This window comes from Myotis daubentonii, chromosome 4, assembly GCF_963259705.1.
Source record: "Myotis daubentonii chromosome 4, mMyoDau2.1, whole genome shotgun sequence".
NCBI lineage: Eukaryota > Metazoa > Chordata > Mammalia > Chiroptera > Vespertilionidae > Myotis > Myotis daubentonii.
The window spans coordinates 42790487-42806935 of NC_081843.1; the positions used below are offsets into that span (position 1 = coordinate 42790487).

The window sequence follows — 16449 nt, forward strand, 5'->3', positions numbered from 1 at the left end:
TATGTACTCAGGCTGGAGGAGTAATTTGTTTTCTCCTCTAATCAGGGGGTATCTTGCAGAGGAGTAAGGAATAAATTACTGGAAAGTGAAAATAAATCTAGGCCAATGAAAATGAGCTCATCAATATAAGAACAAGAATGTAAAAATACCTTCCCCTAAAAATAAACTCTTACTCTGAAGGCATTGCTTTTTCATTTTACATTTTTAAAAAGCTATACAAATAGGAGAATGACAATAAAGGAGAAATTGATTGCTTGCCATCCCATACCTCAAATCCATCACTTGACTTGAGTTTTAGTGTTTCCTCTCCTTCCCTTCTCACATGAATGTACAATTTTTTATTTTTTTAAATTATGGTAGATGCAGAATTGGTCTAAGAAAGGATTAGGAATCCTACTACCATGTTCAAGTGAGATTATCCATTTAAAATAAATATTGAAAGTTCTTCTGAAATCACAATAAGGTTTAAAATACAAACCAATATGTATTTATAAATATATGTATATATCCAGAAATTTTATTATTTCTAGAAATCTAAAACTAGGTCTTAAACACATGGCTTGTTACAAAAAAAAAATACTTTTTCTCTTAATCCTCACAAAGCTTTTCAGAGAAAAACACATACACTCGTATTTGCAAATTACTCAAAATAATGTTCTTCTCCATTCTGCTGGATTCTGAGACAATCCAGGTTCTTTGGATTCCAGCTTGTCAGTAATAGACTTCCTTCCAATCCAATTTCTCTGCACTAAGTCTGTTCTCCACAATGAACTGTTGAATTACAGACTATTCTCATGGCTTTGGTGAACACAAAGATGATGCTGGGTGTAAGATGGGATGCAGAAAAATAAAATATCACTAGAAACATGGAAACACAGGTAGATGAAGCAGAGAAACACTCCTCAAAGAGGGGACTGAGTGAGTCTTTACTTATATGGTAACACAAAATGAAATCCAAAATGCAAATGAACACATCTTAACCAAGCAAATTAACAAGAAATCATTGAGCCCCTGTTTGAGTTGTTCTGACAATATAAAGAGCAACATACACTAAAGTGTAGCCATTCTCATGGGACATATCCAATGGATAATATAAATAACTAGAGACCTTGTGCACAAAATTTGTGAAGGGGGTGGGTGTCCTTCAGCCCGGCCTGCACCCTCTCACAATCTGGGACCCCTCAGGTAGGGTTCCTAGGCCTGGCCGGCGATCAGGGCCTCTCAGGGCTTTCTTTCCCCATGCTGCCAGCAGCTGGCCCCACCCCCACCACTGCCACTGCTTCCCATCTCTGTGGTGCTTCCCCCTCCCCACCACCACCACGTCACCCCCCTTTGCAGGCAACAGGCGTGGGGTGCAATTGCTTGGTTGGCCTGGGCCTCCCTCTGTGGGGCGATCACTGGCCGGCCCCACACACCTGCCACAACGCCGCTGGCCAGTGGCCTGGGCTTCTCTCTGTGGGCTGATCAATCTCAGGGCCCCCAGATTGATCGCCCTGCAGAGGGAGGCCCCACCCACCCGGACGGGGCTCCGCGATCGATCGCCACACAGAGGGTGATCTGGGCCTCCTTCTTTGGGGAGATTGATCACATAGCCCCCCCATAAATCGCCCTGCAGAGGGTGGTCTCTGTGGGGCAATTGTGGGGTGATGGCGGGGCCCCCTGATCAATCGCATCGCACCCGCCTTGGCTGGCCTGGCATCAGCGCGTGTCATAGCATGGTTGTCCAGAATGTTGTCTGGCTGGTTGTTTTGCTGTCCAGTCATTCAGTCAATTTGCATATTACACTTTTATTATTATGGACTAGAGGCCCAGTGCACAAAATTCGTGCATGGGAGGGGTCCCTCAGCCCGGCCTACAATGAAGCCAGTGTCCCTCGCCCAGGCCTCCGGCCCGAGGCCCCTCCTCTCCCTCCACATGGCTGGGGCCCCTCACCTCCCCTCCCTCTGTGCGGCCGGGTGGACGCTGGGCTCGCGTTGCCCAGGTGATGCTGCCCGTGCCCCGCCCGGTCTACTATGGGCGCCGCCATCTTTGTTGTGGAGTGACAGCTAATTTACATATTACTCTTTTATTAGATAGGATGATTTTAAAGCAGAATATCTTTACATTTGGAGTTGGAGGATGGCAGTGAGATTCTTTATTCGATAGTCTAGAACACAAGAGTTACAATAGTTACAGTCCATTGCTGGAAGCCCTGGCCACTGTTCATATTTACCTCAAAATAAAGGGTTCTAGCATCCAGGACCCTCTTTTACTTCCTAATGGGCCTCCATGTGCAATGCAGCCATCTCCTTTAAGATGCCTTATTCTCCAGCCCAGTTCTTTGGTCTTTTTTTTTTTTAATCATTATTGTTTAAAGTATTACACTTGTCCCCTTTTGTCCCTCACTGGCCCTTTCCACCCCACTTTCTCGCCCACCCAGGCCTTCTTCACACCATTGTCTGCGCCCAGGGGTTATGCATATTACGCATATAAATTCTCTGAGATTCATCAGTCCAGTTCCATGGTTCCATGTCTCTGGATCTAGTCTGGTTTTAAAGCTTCTCTCTTGCAAGGTGCCACTTTTAAAGTATGACATTCTCATTTATAATGTGCAAAACCCCCTGTGGCTCACCAATCCCAGCCACATTCCCAACATTGATTGCTTCTTTTCAGTTGAGGGTGAGTCCACAGTTGTCCCCTGGTCATTGCTTCCTCCTTCCTCATCTGCCCATCCACTGAGCACCTGGCACCCTCGGGTACTCCGGTGAGGAATTAAGGATGTGATAGGAAAGGATGCATGAGGTCAGGTTAGCGCAGCGGCTGCAAATAATCCAACCTGATAAGGACACTGAGCGAGACTGTGGGTGCTGTTTTCATCCTGCTTGGCTGGCACCATTCCACCCTGCACACCAGCTCCAGGAAACCAGCAAGGCCCTTTTTTGACCGAGGACACACAGGCTCTGATGGAGTGCACAGCTACAGAGGGCATACATCCGAGCCGAGTCTGGCCCACAGATGTGATGTGTTTGGCCTTAACAGCGTTTTAAAAATAATCAGATCAGTTGCCAACATGTAGACCTTGGGTGATTTCACATTGAATTCTGGACTTCTGGCTTCACTTTAAAAATATCTGAAGCTATGGCAGCACAGGTCTGCATTCTGCATGACGAGAGTTGGCGTCAGCGGAGCTGCAGCTGCCCTACCTGGCCAGGAGGCCTCTCCCCAGTCCACCAGCCCCTCCCATCTGCTTTCCTCATGGACAGGTCCTGCCTGGCCTGGGGGGCATTTGAGATTAGGACCTTTCAAAGGAATTCAGTATTAAACAATAAGCATCCCCCTCCTCCTGCTTTTTTTCTTATTGGTGCCTCTTGCCAGTAATGTTGACTTCATTTGTACTTTAAGATCGTTTTAAATTCTCATACCACAATAGCAATAAGATAAAATTTCTTACAAATTAACTAGCACCATGTTACAATTTGTGCTTTTACAGGGCCTTCGTTCTATCTCATAGTATTAGAAAAAGAAAACCTTCAGGAACACAATAAAGTGTTACGAAGTGGAGGTTGTGTCTCCCTCCTTTTACAACTAGGGGAAGGAAGGGATGGTGCCTGTGATTGGCACTGTGGGTTTACATGGCGCCAACTCCCTGTTGCTGTGAGTAGAGGGGAAGCTGTGTGCCAAGTGCAAGCCCAAAAGAAGACCGAAGCCATCCTTCCTCTGGCCAGACCAGCAGCTTGGATGCAAGAGAACCAACCTTATTCAAGGCCAACAAGAGTGGGTTCACGCCTATGTGAAAATATTTTCAGCCTCCCCAGAAAGAGCAGTGCAGCTTAAAACCATTTACATGAGATTTCATAACTGCGCATCATAGTTGGCCTTAGGCTGCTTGGGATCCCAGGACCCAGTCATTTATGAATTTGTGCTGCACCCCACCCTCTCAGCCCTGGCCCTACAAGCTGCAGTCTGTCCTCCCAGGTTCCCTGAGGTCCCTGGGGCTTTCTTTTGTATGGCTACCCCTACCCCCCAACAGACCTATCACGAGGTCTGCCTGCCTTCAGTACCCATGAGTCCATTTCAGCTCAGCTTTTAATTGCTCTTCACTGATACCGGCAATTTTGGATTTGTCATTCAATAAGGCAGGTATGCTGTGTGTTTAACATTTTCATTAGGGGATAGAGGTGAAGATGGAGATTGGACAGGGATGAGACTAAAAAAAAGTAAAGGAAATATTTTCCAATGTTTCAGCTCTACCAATTTGGGTAGGAAAGTTTGTAGGAACGTGCAGACACAGGGCTAGGTGGTGGGACCTGCATATTGTGCATTCTGCTGGTGACACATTGCCCCCCCCTTCTTTTGATGTGCCCAAAGGACTGGGAGAAACTTTACCCAAACTCCAAATTGATGCTTGGCTCGAGAAAACAAAGAACAAAATAAGCAGCATCAACTATACTCAATGTCTGCAGGGTTTTTCCTACTCCACTGAGTTCTGATAAACTGCCAAGAACAGAAGTCCCTCCAGTGCCTGTTAAAGTATGTGGGAGGGGCTCCTTAGCCTTAATGGGTCTATCAACACCATGTCACCTTCTCATGAGCGGCCTCAATGATGGCCCAAAAGCTTCCTTTAAGGGAATATTCAATTTGGGAAAGAGCTCAAAGCAACTAACTATGAGTCCTACTGGAAATAAAAATCAGACAAGCAATTTAAAGAATAGCCTCCCCCTCTACTAGTCTGATATTCAGGTGATGTTTTAAAAATTGTTTTGGTTGTGACTTGAAAATTGACTCTGAAAATAATTCCAAGAGGAGACTTCCAAAAATCTGTTGGGGAATGGCAGCATCACTGGAAAAAGCTTGGAGTGGCCAACAAAATTTCTTTGAGAAATGACACGCCTTTAACATACATGCTGTGGTGTGCTTGGCTCACAGAAAAGGGGCTTACTGATTGTGACTACAGTCACATATCACATAAATGGCTCGAATGAAATTCTTCTTAGCATGAATTGCCTCACTCCGTTTTACAAGGAGTCAGCACGGTCTCGTTCTGAAGGCTCATGTTACACAGATTTCTCCTCTTTTGCCAAAGTCGCTGTTGCCACATTTACCAGTAAACTAGGCGGCCCGGCAATTAAAAGTCAGTTAAGGCTTGTCAAAATAAATGAGCAGAGTGCATTCGGTGATGAGGTAACCTCAACTGATTTCTATTGCAACTTCTTTCTTTACTCTCTAATTCGCCAATACTTGGGAAAACAGAGTAGTTCCCTATACCCCTACACACACACACACACACACACACACACACACACACACACACAGAGCCACATTTTTATTGGGATAAATTTTCAGTTTGAAAGCCTGCACAGAAGATACCGAACTTTCTTTAATATAGCAAGAGCTTTTCTAAAAAAATCACAAACTAAGTCCTGGAATACTTGGGTGGAAAAAAGTGTAATATATGAAATGTTGTCCCCAGTTGGCTCAGTAGCTTGGCTGGCAAGGAAGCATCTCATTCCAAATGTTAGATTCAGTTTCTTTCACTCTCTGATTTAACAGTGGCCAGAAGCATGGCAGTCGCTAAATGTCTAGTCCTGAAGCAGAAAAATGATAGAGGCAAGAAACTTCTACTGGAAAGAGGCAACGAAAGGAGAGCCAAGAAGCACATAGGGGGACCCAGAGGGAAAGCACAAGCTGGTCAGATTTCACCCACTTCCTCACTTATGGAATATTCCTGAGTGCACATGCTGCAGGAGACGTAACTACTCTCCACGCTGTACAGGGCATACAGTACAAGGGAGACAGACAAGAAAACAAGCCATTACAATATAATGCAGTCCTTGCTTAAACCAGTAAATGCACAGGAGTCTGAGACACCTAACCTAGACCTTGGCAATGAGGGAAGTCTGCCTAGTAGATGTGAAATCTAAGCTGAAAGCTGGAGGATGAGGGTGTGGATGGAGAGGGAGTTGTGGGGGCAGAAGGAAGTGTTCCAGATAGTAGTGATGTTAGGACAAAGGTCTCAAGGTCTGGGCAGTTCTTACTACTAGTAAGCGCTAGTCTTGCTATGTTAAAAGGCAGCACAGTATTTTGCAGATGCAGCTGTAACCTGATGAGCTTGACCAGAACCCAACCTGGTAAGTTTAGCCACTGCCAAGAAGAAATCAACATGTAATTAACCAAATAGTGTACGTAAGCAATGGCTAAGCCTCCCTCCGGGGAGAGGGAGCTTTCTTGCGGCAAGTAAATAAAACTACCTACTGACAACCACGTCTCGTTCTTGACTAGAACACTCCAAGCAGTGAATCCCTTGAGTTTGGTAATGGTTACAGCATGCGCAAAGGCCCAGAGGTGAGAATTCTGAAATAGAATTTCCAGAAAGATGAATAACACTGATTTAGCCTCTACTGCTCTTTTTATCTACAAAAAGGGTGCCTTGGATTGTGAGAGCCACGCTGGGGTGATAAGCAGGGGTGGTTGGGGGAGTATTTCCAAAACCAGAGTGTAAACACAGCACATCTTCTTGGAATATCAAATTTTCTGGCAAGTTTGGAGAAAATACAAGTGCATGTTTGCTATCAAACAGGAGACTTCAATGTAATGTATTGAGCCTGAACCAGCTCCTGGGGAAGGGGTATTATATTTTCTGTTTGAACACCCACAGAAACATTCATGAAGCAAAACTTTGCACTAGGGTCTGGATCTGTGTGCTTTTACATATAATCTCTTATTCATGTTTCACAAAGACCCTGGGACACAAATACCTTTATAATGTCTTTCGTGGGGAAACCAAGGCTCAGAGAGGTTCTATAATTGCCTCACAGACACAGCCAGGAGTTCTGATGTTAAATTTGCTTTTCTCCCTTATTTCAGCATGCAAAACTGCAATGGTAAAGTAATACCTTACCTGTGTTAAACATTTTTTAAAATCACCTTCACTATAGTTTAAATTTGACTTTATTACAACTCTGTATTGCCTTTTGCAATCATATTCTAACTATTTTACTGATGGCAAAGCTCAGAAATGTTTGGCCAAGGTTGTGCACTACACCAAGTAGGGGCAACATCAGCTCAGACAACCCATGCCCAATAACAAGTCCAGAGCTCTTCTGATTCACCGCCCCCGCCCAGGTTTCTCTGAAATGTGGGCATGTCTTTAAGTCATATAGGTCAGAATTCCAGAGACATCCTCAGCCCTGCATTGTATTGCTTTCGGTGTTTACCAACTGTAACTCCAAATGAATTGCTCTTTCCTCTCTCTGGCAGAGACTAAATAAAAATGGTAGAAGTGATCATCATCATGACAGAAACGTGTATAGACCTCTATGTCTCTAACATACCTTGCCCACAGATATCACTGAACTAGTCTCTGGAACATTATATTCCATAGCCAAATCATTTAACACTTAAATGTCATCTTAAGAGAAAATCTGACTATGACAATCTTTTCTTACATTTTGTACTGGAAAACCCATTCTAGAGGTCAGGACTGCTCTGACAAATCCCTATAGCGGTTGGTCTTTTTGTAGTTTGCAGCCCTAGCTTGTAGTTTAAAATACTTGCAAACGATTTGGGGGTTATTTAATTATTTCTAAAATCTCAATACTGAGCATGAACCAACTTATACTAGAAGTTCAGAGCTTGAAAAAAACCTTATTTTTTAAAAATTTATTATTATTGTTGAAAGTATTACATTTTAAGCCTAGAGGTACAGATACTTCTGAATTTGTGTGTGTGTGTGTGTGTGTGTGTGTGTGTGTGTGTGTGTGAGATTAAAAGTGGATTTCATATTTAAAATTATTTTTGGAAAGGAGGAAAAATATCCATGCTCACAGTAGCTGCACAAGAAAGATAAAAAGAATGTACAACAGAAAAAAAATTTTATAAACATACACATAAACACAAGATAAAATATATTGTGTTCAGTTCTAGATGCCACTTCTTAAGAAGGCCACAGGTAAATTGGAATGTCCTAAGACAGAAAGGAAGTCAAGACAGGCTGTGTTTGGAAAACTATCTCATGTGGCACAGCTAAGGAAACATCTAACTTGCGGAGACAAAAGCACTCTTCTTGCGCTCTAAGGATCGAAAGAGCCATCAGATGAAAGGAGAATTTGCCTTCAAGGATAGACCTTAGAAGAAATTTTAGGGATGCCAAACGCAGCAAAGACTTCCTACTAATGACACCTGGAATGGGCTGATATGGGGTGGCAGCTTTATGAGATCACCATCACCCCACTAAGAACCCGTTCATATAGAGGTCTGGAGGGATCCGTAGGGGTTGGAAAAAGAGGATCACGCATTGGGAAGGAGGAATAGGTTACCTTCTAACTCAAAGATTCTGTGCGGTCTGAGATGGCAGTAGAAACACCCCTGAATCAAAACCAGAATCTCAGGACAGTACTAATCCACGTCAACCCCTCTCCAGGGTGCTACAGTGACATTCGCTGCTGAACTTCCCTTATCCTAAGTCATCAGCCATCCTGATCCCACCAGGAATGTGAATAAAATATGGAGGTTAAGGGAGGGGAGGGAAGAGAAGGAGGGGAAGGGGGAGAGAGAAAATACTTTTAAAAAGAAAACTGAAATGTTCATTCAATGAGAATATGATTTACTCTCTGTTATAGATGAAACTTATTGATTCCACAAGGACAAAACTATGACCTAATGCCGTCCAAACAAAAAGAAAGTATCTGGGAAGAAAAAGGAAACATTTCTAGCACTAGGAAGTTGAGCCTGGGCTTAAGCCAACTGTGTCTTGCACAGGCTTCTGGAAAGGAACTATGGAATAACTTGGGAACTGGATCCCTTACACAGTCATGTACAGGAAACTATCCAAATCCAAGTTCCAAATTTTTGGCACACCTGAAGTGGTCATGCTTTACTCCTGATTTTGCAAAGATTGCTTGATTTCTAGAGCGGATTTGTTTGGCAATTATTATGGAGAATGTATGGAGTACAGATGACAATCCTGATTCCCATTTTAGAGCTGAGTAGACATAACAGCAAAATGCACGGGGAGCATTAAAGACTACCCAGATCAAGAGTCAGTTGTCTTGGCTTCACTCTCATATGTCTCAGCGTTTGCGAGGACTAAACTTCTGGGCAACACCAAACCAGTGGTGCTCAAAGTTCAGCGTGCATGAGAATCATCCCAAAGGCTTATTAAAACAGATTGCTGGGTCCAACTCCAAGAGTTTCTGATTCGGTGGATCTGGGTTGGACCCTGAGAATGTACATTTCTAACAAGTTTCCAGGTGATGTTGGTTCTGCGGGTCCCGGAACCACATTTGAGAACTGCTATCTAAGATCGATGACTTGTCCCAACCCTGGCTACATCTGCACTTAATTAAAAGATGGTGACCTCTTCCCCACATCCCCCATCTCCACAGATGGTAACGTCATTATGCAGGATCCATGCCTAGTGCCCTTCTGATTAAACTGCCTCAGTGGACTTCACCAAGCATTTCCCATGAAGACCACCCAGAAACCTCAGAAGGTCTCAAGTGTGTGTGTGTGTGTGTGTGTGTGTGTGTGTGTGTGTGTGTGAGTGCGCACACACATGCGTGCTTAATTTCCAGTACTATACAAGGGACAGACACTGGAGTAAAAACCCTACAAAATTTGGGCCTTGGTTACTTTAAAATTTCCTTTCTCCATAGTATATCGCATCAAATATTTTCTAAGTTTCTCCTGTTAATGAGATCCAGGTTTATAATTTTATATGCAGCCTTTTTAGAGCAAGAATCTCAATGTGGGGATATCCATTCATCAGAACTACAATATAACAATATAACAAATCTCATGTCTGCTAATAAAGGAGGAAAATAGAAAAATGCAAGAATCTAATAACAATTAGCTTAAAATTCAATGCTTACACAACATGCATGCATCATAAGATATTTAAGATAGTCAATGAATCTAGAGCAGTCCAAATGCCTATATTAGCTGTGAAAAATAAAATCTTGCCAATGTATTTTCAATTATAATTGAAGCCCAATGCACAAAATTAGTGCATGGGTAGGGTCTCTAGGCCTGGCCGGGAGCAGGGCTGATCTGTGGGGCAACCAGTGGGGCAATGGGGGTGGCCCCCTGCTGGCACCTGCCGTGGCTGGCCTGGGACCTGCGGGCTGAGGGCAGCTCCTGCATTGAGCGTCTGCCCCCTGGTGGTCAGTGTGCATCACAGCAACTGGTCATTCAACCGGTCGTTCTGCAGTTTGGTCTATTTGAATATTAGGCATTTTTTAAAATACATAGAATTTGTTTATTTTTATTGAATCCAAATCCAGAAATCAGATTAAGATTTTATCAATTCCTTCCATTAAAATGTTCCAATATAATAACCAAAAGAGGAAATAAACTCCCTATAAAATAAGGGTCCCTTTTTCCCTGAAGATGAGTATAGTTTGATATTTAGGTGATTAAGCAAGCATGGTGGGCTAAATGTCTGTAATAACAATACTGGCACATCTATGCATACACTGAGATTGTCATTTAGCAAACACTAATTCTTTAATCCAATTGTTTATCTAGCCCTAATTTACTAAAGACACTTAAAAGAAGGAAAATAAATAAAATACACTTCTATTTTGTATAAGGTAATATGATTAACAGCATCAAAACTGCACACTGCATACTTAAATAATGCATTTCCAATGTGGCAAAGCATTTCAAGAAAAACATAAGAGGAAAACACAAGGTTACTGTTGAGTATCTGTAGGAATTCAGCTAGGAAGTGGGACCAACAGTTTGTGCCATTTTTAACACAATACCTTGCACAGAGTAAACACTTAATAATATTGTTTACATTGAGTTCATATCCAGACTGTGATCATGTAATCATTGTATACGTTCTACTGAACCATCTTAGTGTTGTCCTAAACAGCAAATGCTGTGATGACTATCTGTGTTCATATATCTTCTTCTTACATAATTTCCCTCAGAAGCCTATTTTTGGTGGAGGAGTCAATCATCTTCCAGCCCCACCTTTCAGAAATGGTCCACTGATGGGAGCCATGGAAACTTTAGCTGCACTTTCCAATGATGGGGCTCATTTCCCACAAATTAAAACCAAGTTTTTTAATTAGCATATGGAGAAAGAATAACATTTGCAGGCTCTGGTGTAGGCTTTTCCTCTCTAGCACCACAGAAAGACACCAGCTTCACTTTGTAATTCACCAACATAAGCAGGAAAGGACTGAAAGTAGAGAAGCCTGAAGAGAGGGCTATGAAAACAGCTGGCTAAAAGACACAGGCTGCCAAGTCTTTTTAGAAACAGATGAAGATAAAGTGAGAAATCCAAAGTGGAGCAATCAGCCACATTAATAAAATACTGAACTTGGCCCCTCTAAGAATTTCTGAGTCATCTCTCTAATCCACATGTCGCCATATGTCATCTTCTTTCTTTCCGAAAGGAGACATGACATCCAGAAACAGACAAAGACTAAAATGGCTAAAGGAAACATATCAATCAGAGTTAAAAATGCTTTCCTCTAGTAAAACTCTACCTGCTTGCTTCCAAAGTCAGTTAGGCAATCCAAGTAAATTCTGCTACAGGACCAGGGGTATGGACCATTCCCTGCATTCGAGTATTCTGATTTTCCAGGATAAATTAACACTGGGATGTACACAGCCACCCCAGCCACCCAAAGTGCAGCAACCACCTTCAAGGAATGCTTTTGACAGTCCAGGTTTTGAGCCTCCCTCAAGGGGTGGACAGTTTGGTGAAGCTTCTGGAGGTAGAGCAATGCAAAGTGTAACATGAGCCAGATGGCCAGTGAGTCATCAGGGCTGCCGCGAAGTGCAGAACCTTGCAGCCAGCTGAATCCAACACGAAACCAGAAGAATAAACAATTTTCATGATGTTCACCACTAAGTTTTTAATGAGTTGGACAAATATAAGACTGAAAAATCAGAAAAAAAGGATGTTTGTAAATGCCCAGTGATGCATTTCCCTGTAAAATACACACGTTTTCAACCAAGCTCATGAGGATGAGGGTGGCACAAACGATGATCTCAAGCACATCTGCAGATGGCTTCATGGTAACTGGCGAATCGGTGATCTCAAAGGTCTTCTCTTCAATTTAAGCCATTAGGCATTCCAATAACTTGTAAGAGGTTTTTAGTGAGAAGAACTGTGTTTTTTTAAATCCATTGTATGTTGACAAAATCATCAACTGGTGTCACCCTAACAGTTCAAAGATGGTCTGTTAGAGATTGCTCCAGTGATGAGCTGCTGAAAACAGAACAGCTTTCCAAGAGGATTCTGTTTTATCTTCTCTGAGGACTTAACTGTGATGAGAAAGTTTTAGGTATCATCACTTAATTAAAAGTTCTCAGAAATGTATTTATAACACTGTAATGCAATTTCCTAGATGAGTGTCATAGGGTTTTCAACAACCATGAGGGAGAGAATAAAAATAAATTTGTGACAGCGAAGGAAAGGTGGTCAGTGGCTAAAGTGACCCTTTTCACTCGTGAAAAAAAGTAAAGTGAGTGTGTTTGAATAACAATGAAGATTTCCAAATAACCAAAAACATTGCAAATTACCCATGACAGTAATAATATGATAGAGATTTAACAAGTACAGTAGTTTTCTAGTTTCTCTACCATTTCTGGAAAGTATGAATACTCTTACCTGTTCTGGTCATCTCAAGCGATTGTGAGTGTTACAAAAAAGATGACAGAAACTACTTGGGAAGGCAGTAGAGGAGGAAACAAAGGGAGAAATAAAGGAAGAAATCGATTAAGGAGACTCTTACCACCCCCAAGGACACAAGAGGCTAGCAAAAGATTTCTGTCCTTAGTATGATTGGAGAGTACAGACCAAGAACAGAAAAATGGTATTGCTCAAGTAATCTGACATTAACTCCTTTTTTGTATGAATTCTCTTGGCCAAGCATGTCATAATGATCCATTCTGGGGACAAGCTACTTTCCCTCTATTCATAACTTTTGCTGTCAGTCATCCCATCCTATACTGTCACAGCACATGCTCCAGCCCAGCCAGTGGTGTACTGGGGTCAGCTCGCACCGACTTGAGCAATTGTGCACATCTCTTTACAACTCTGCAGTCAGTAACTTCTGCAGTTAGGAGTTTGAAATTGGCTGTGCTTGGAATATTTACACCATAGAACTGAGCAAATGCTACAAATCAGGGCTTCTGAGGGAAAGGACAGTTGTTTTACTAGGACATTGGCCTAGAAAAAAAAAAGATTAGAGTTATAAAAAATTAGCTGGTATTTTATCTACATAAGGGTAAGATCAGTATTTGGCACCCACCAACCCTTTAAGTAAGGGCAGTGTAAGAGGTTTATGGCAGTGTTAGCAGCTAAAAAGGCTGGGCCCCACAATTCCATTGGGGAGGGTGAGCCTGGGGGGGCTAACATTTCCTATTAAACCCTTGATCCCTCATTGGCTACTAAGACAGGAAATCATTTCAGAGACCTGACACCACATTTTTCTTTCAGAAAAAAATATTGATTACCTTGGTGTCAACTGTAGTCAGTCAAAAAGGCTAAGTTTCTAATGATAATAATAATAACAATAAGATAGTAATAGGAATAAGACAATAATAATGCTCATATTGGCTATCGTTTAATACCAATGTGAGCCAGACACTATATTGATGTTTGGCTTTATAAAGTTAACCTTACATAATCCTTAATATCATTTTCAATTCACTGGTGAGGAAACAGAAAACCAGAGAGGAAAAGTAGATTGCTCAAAGGTACTGAGTAATGGACACAGGAATCAAAGCCAGGTACGACTGATTCCCAAACCACCAGTTCTTCCTCACAGCTTCTCCACATACACTGTCAGATGGTGGATTTTCTGTTGACTATTCTTGATCTTCCCCTAATGACTTACAATTTGTACACTCAACATACAGAGGCCATAATAAACTTTTGAGAAGTGAGTCCTTAGGTTTATAATTACATGTCATGCATGTTTTTGGATAGCAATTAGTCATCTCCCTCCTCCTCCAATGATAATAACACACACGATGGGTCTTGGAAAGATCTTTAAACATTCTGCACACAGTTCAAGATGCCTTACTTGAAACAGAGAAAGACTGTTTTCAGGAGCCCCCTTCCTGCCCCCATAAGCAGAATGAAGTAAGAAATTGTCTGTGTGATGCTATTTCTCAAATATGCCCAAACAATTTATGGCAAGTAATACTGACTTCTCAGGGCTAAAAGGGTAAAAAAAATGTTTTGTAAACCCTCCACACCTCCCCCCAAAAAGGCTTACATAAACATTCATTTTTCAAAGGATCAGCAAACATATAATATGTTCCTTTGCATTAGGGCAAAAGTGGACAATATATGTTATTTTTTCCCCAATAGGGTTCAGAAATAACATACATTAAAATGTAAGGGAAATAAAAATAATTGTCGTGAATACTGGCTTGATTGATGGATAATACTTCTGTTAACTATGGCAAAGTAGGGCTACAGAGTTATCTTTGTAAGACTGCACTCAATTGGTTGCCTGCTGAGCATCTATCTTGTGCTTAGCAAGACACTGGACTCTAAGAATGACACACAGGAGTGGAAGCCATTGTCCCTGCCTTCAAGAGGCACATGGTCTAGTTGTAAGAACACAGTGATGTATAATGCATGTGTTATTTATGTCACTTATTATAAGGTATACACCTAAATAGTTATTTATTAAAAATTAATAAGTAATGAATAATATGGTGTAATAAATTGTCTGGTCGTGAGTACAAAAATAAAACATTCCGACAAGAAAGGGACTCATATGGGTGGGACTATTTTTAGTCTTCAGTTCACAGGAAAGGAAACTGAAGCTAGGAGAAGGTAAACCACTTGCCCTAACCAGCGGGAAGAGATGGCATTGAACTCTGCAGACCTCTGGCTTTCAAGGGCTCTCTTGAAACAAAGGGGCAGGGAAAGCAAAGCTGACTGAATTGTGCAGCAGAGGTAACAAGAAACCTGGGTGCAATTGCTGAGCCCCTGACAGCAGAAAGCCACTTCTCAGCAGGCCGCGGCGCCCGAGGGCCCGGGAGGCAATGCTGCATCCTCCGCTGAGGAAGGCAATGGTCATGTGTACGCTTCAAGGAGGAAGGAAAAAAATCTGCCTTGGGACACTGAACATAGGCTCTGCCAATCCAACTTCACTGAAGTCGTCTGAGAACCGAGGAGTTCAAAGGTTCTCCACAGCTTCCATTTACTTTGGCATAAGATTTAACAGAAAAAGAACTAAGGAAGAACGTATAGGGCCCAGGCTGTTTTCCAAATGGCAAACTGCTGAAGTTATTTAGAATTTGCTTTAAGTCCCAATCACATGTAAAGTGGTTCAGATGTAAATGCTTTCCGCGTGGCTGAGGGCGATCCAGGCCCCCTCAAACGCACATGTGCTGTTCTTATAGGAAGGCTGCGGATTCAAAATCTTAAAGTTCTTGGGGTTCCTCCTGATTAGAGGCTGCTGTTACTTCATGCCACGCTGGGTTGGCCGAGGAGAAATAAAGCACACGGCTTCCTTTGGGCATCAGGTTCTCACAGTAGCGCAAAGATAAACAAACTTTGCAGCCCGTGGGAAGGGCATTTACTCCTTTAAATTGAGTATGTAATATAAGTAAATGTCTTTTAAGAAGAGATGCCTGAAACTTGATTCTGAATCTATAGAAGGGCACTAATTTATTTTAATGAAGATCAGTATAGAGCATCTGGGGGAGGGTGTGCCTTCTTGAGAGCAGGCTGGTCTGACCAAGCTGGACGATTTACTAAGAATGTTTCACAGAAAGATGTTGCTTAAAATTATCTGATGTGTTCCCTGGCCAGGAGCAAACTGGTATTTTTATATAGAACAAAATGGAGGGAATCACCAAATCTTTTATCTCGTAATCAATGGCTGCCTGAAGTTATTTTCAATTCTCTCTAAGGCAGTGATTTTGTGACCAGCCAGGGTAGGACTGAACACCCCCAGCTCCAAATTAGAGGTGAGTGAAGAGGAACGCCAGGCTGGCTGGGGCCCCAGCAATTAAATGGTAACTGCCTTTTAGATCTACTAGTGTTGCTAATTATATTAGTGTGCTCAGTGCTGGGAAACGTGCATACGAGCTCCAGGCCACTCTGGTAGGGGGGGCTATGACTGATTAAGCCTGGCACTGAGCTGGACCCTTCACATACATTCTCTCCTGAAACCCACACAGTAGCCTAGGAGGTATTACTGGTTTCAATACGGTTGAGTCACTTGCCCAGTGGGTTCCAGTTGGTATGTGATTGAAACAGGAGTCTCACAGGTTTCTGTGGCCCCCAAGAGCAGTAGGTTGGCAGGGCCTTGAGTAGGAATGGGGAGAAACACTAAATCAAAACACTGGCAGTAACTGGGTAGCAGAGAATAATGAGGGAATTTGCGAATCAAGCCTTAAAGCCTCCAAGTATGTGGAGCCCAGTACGAGGTAAGGAAGAGCCTACTTAGAGAAGCTCTGTGAGTAAGAAGTTGGGGAAGCCTC

General features: G+C 42.5%; 1 protein-coding gene across 5 annotated transcripts in view; it reads right to left on the reverse strand.

The window, feature by feature from the left end:
* The window catches only part of SNCAIP (synuclein alpha interacting protein), a 138383-nt gene that overhangs the window by 68294 nt on the left and 53640 nt on the right, over nucleotides 1–16449 (reverse strand). The window lies entirely within an intron of this gene.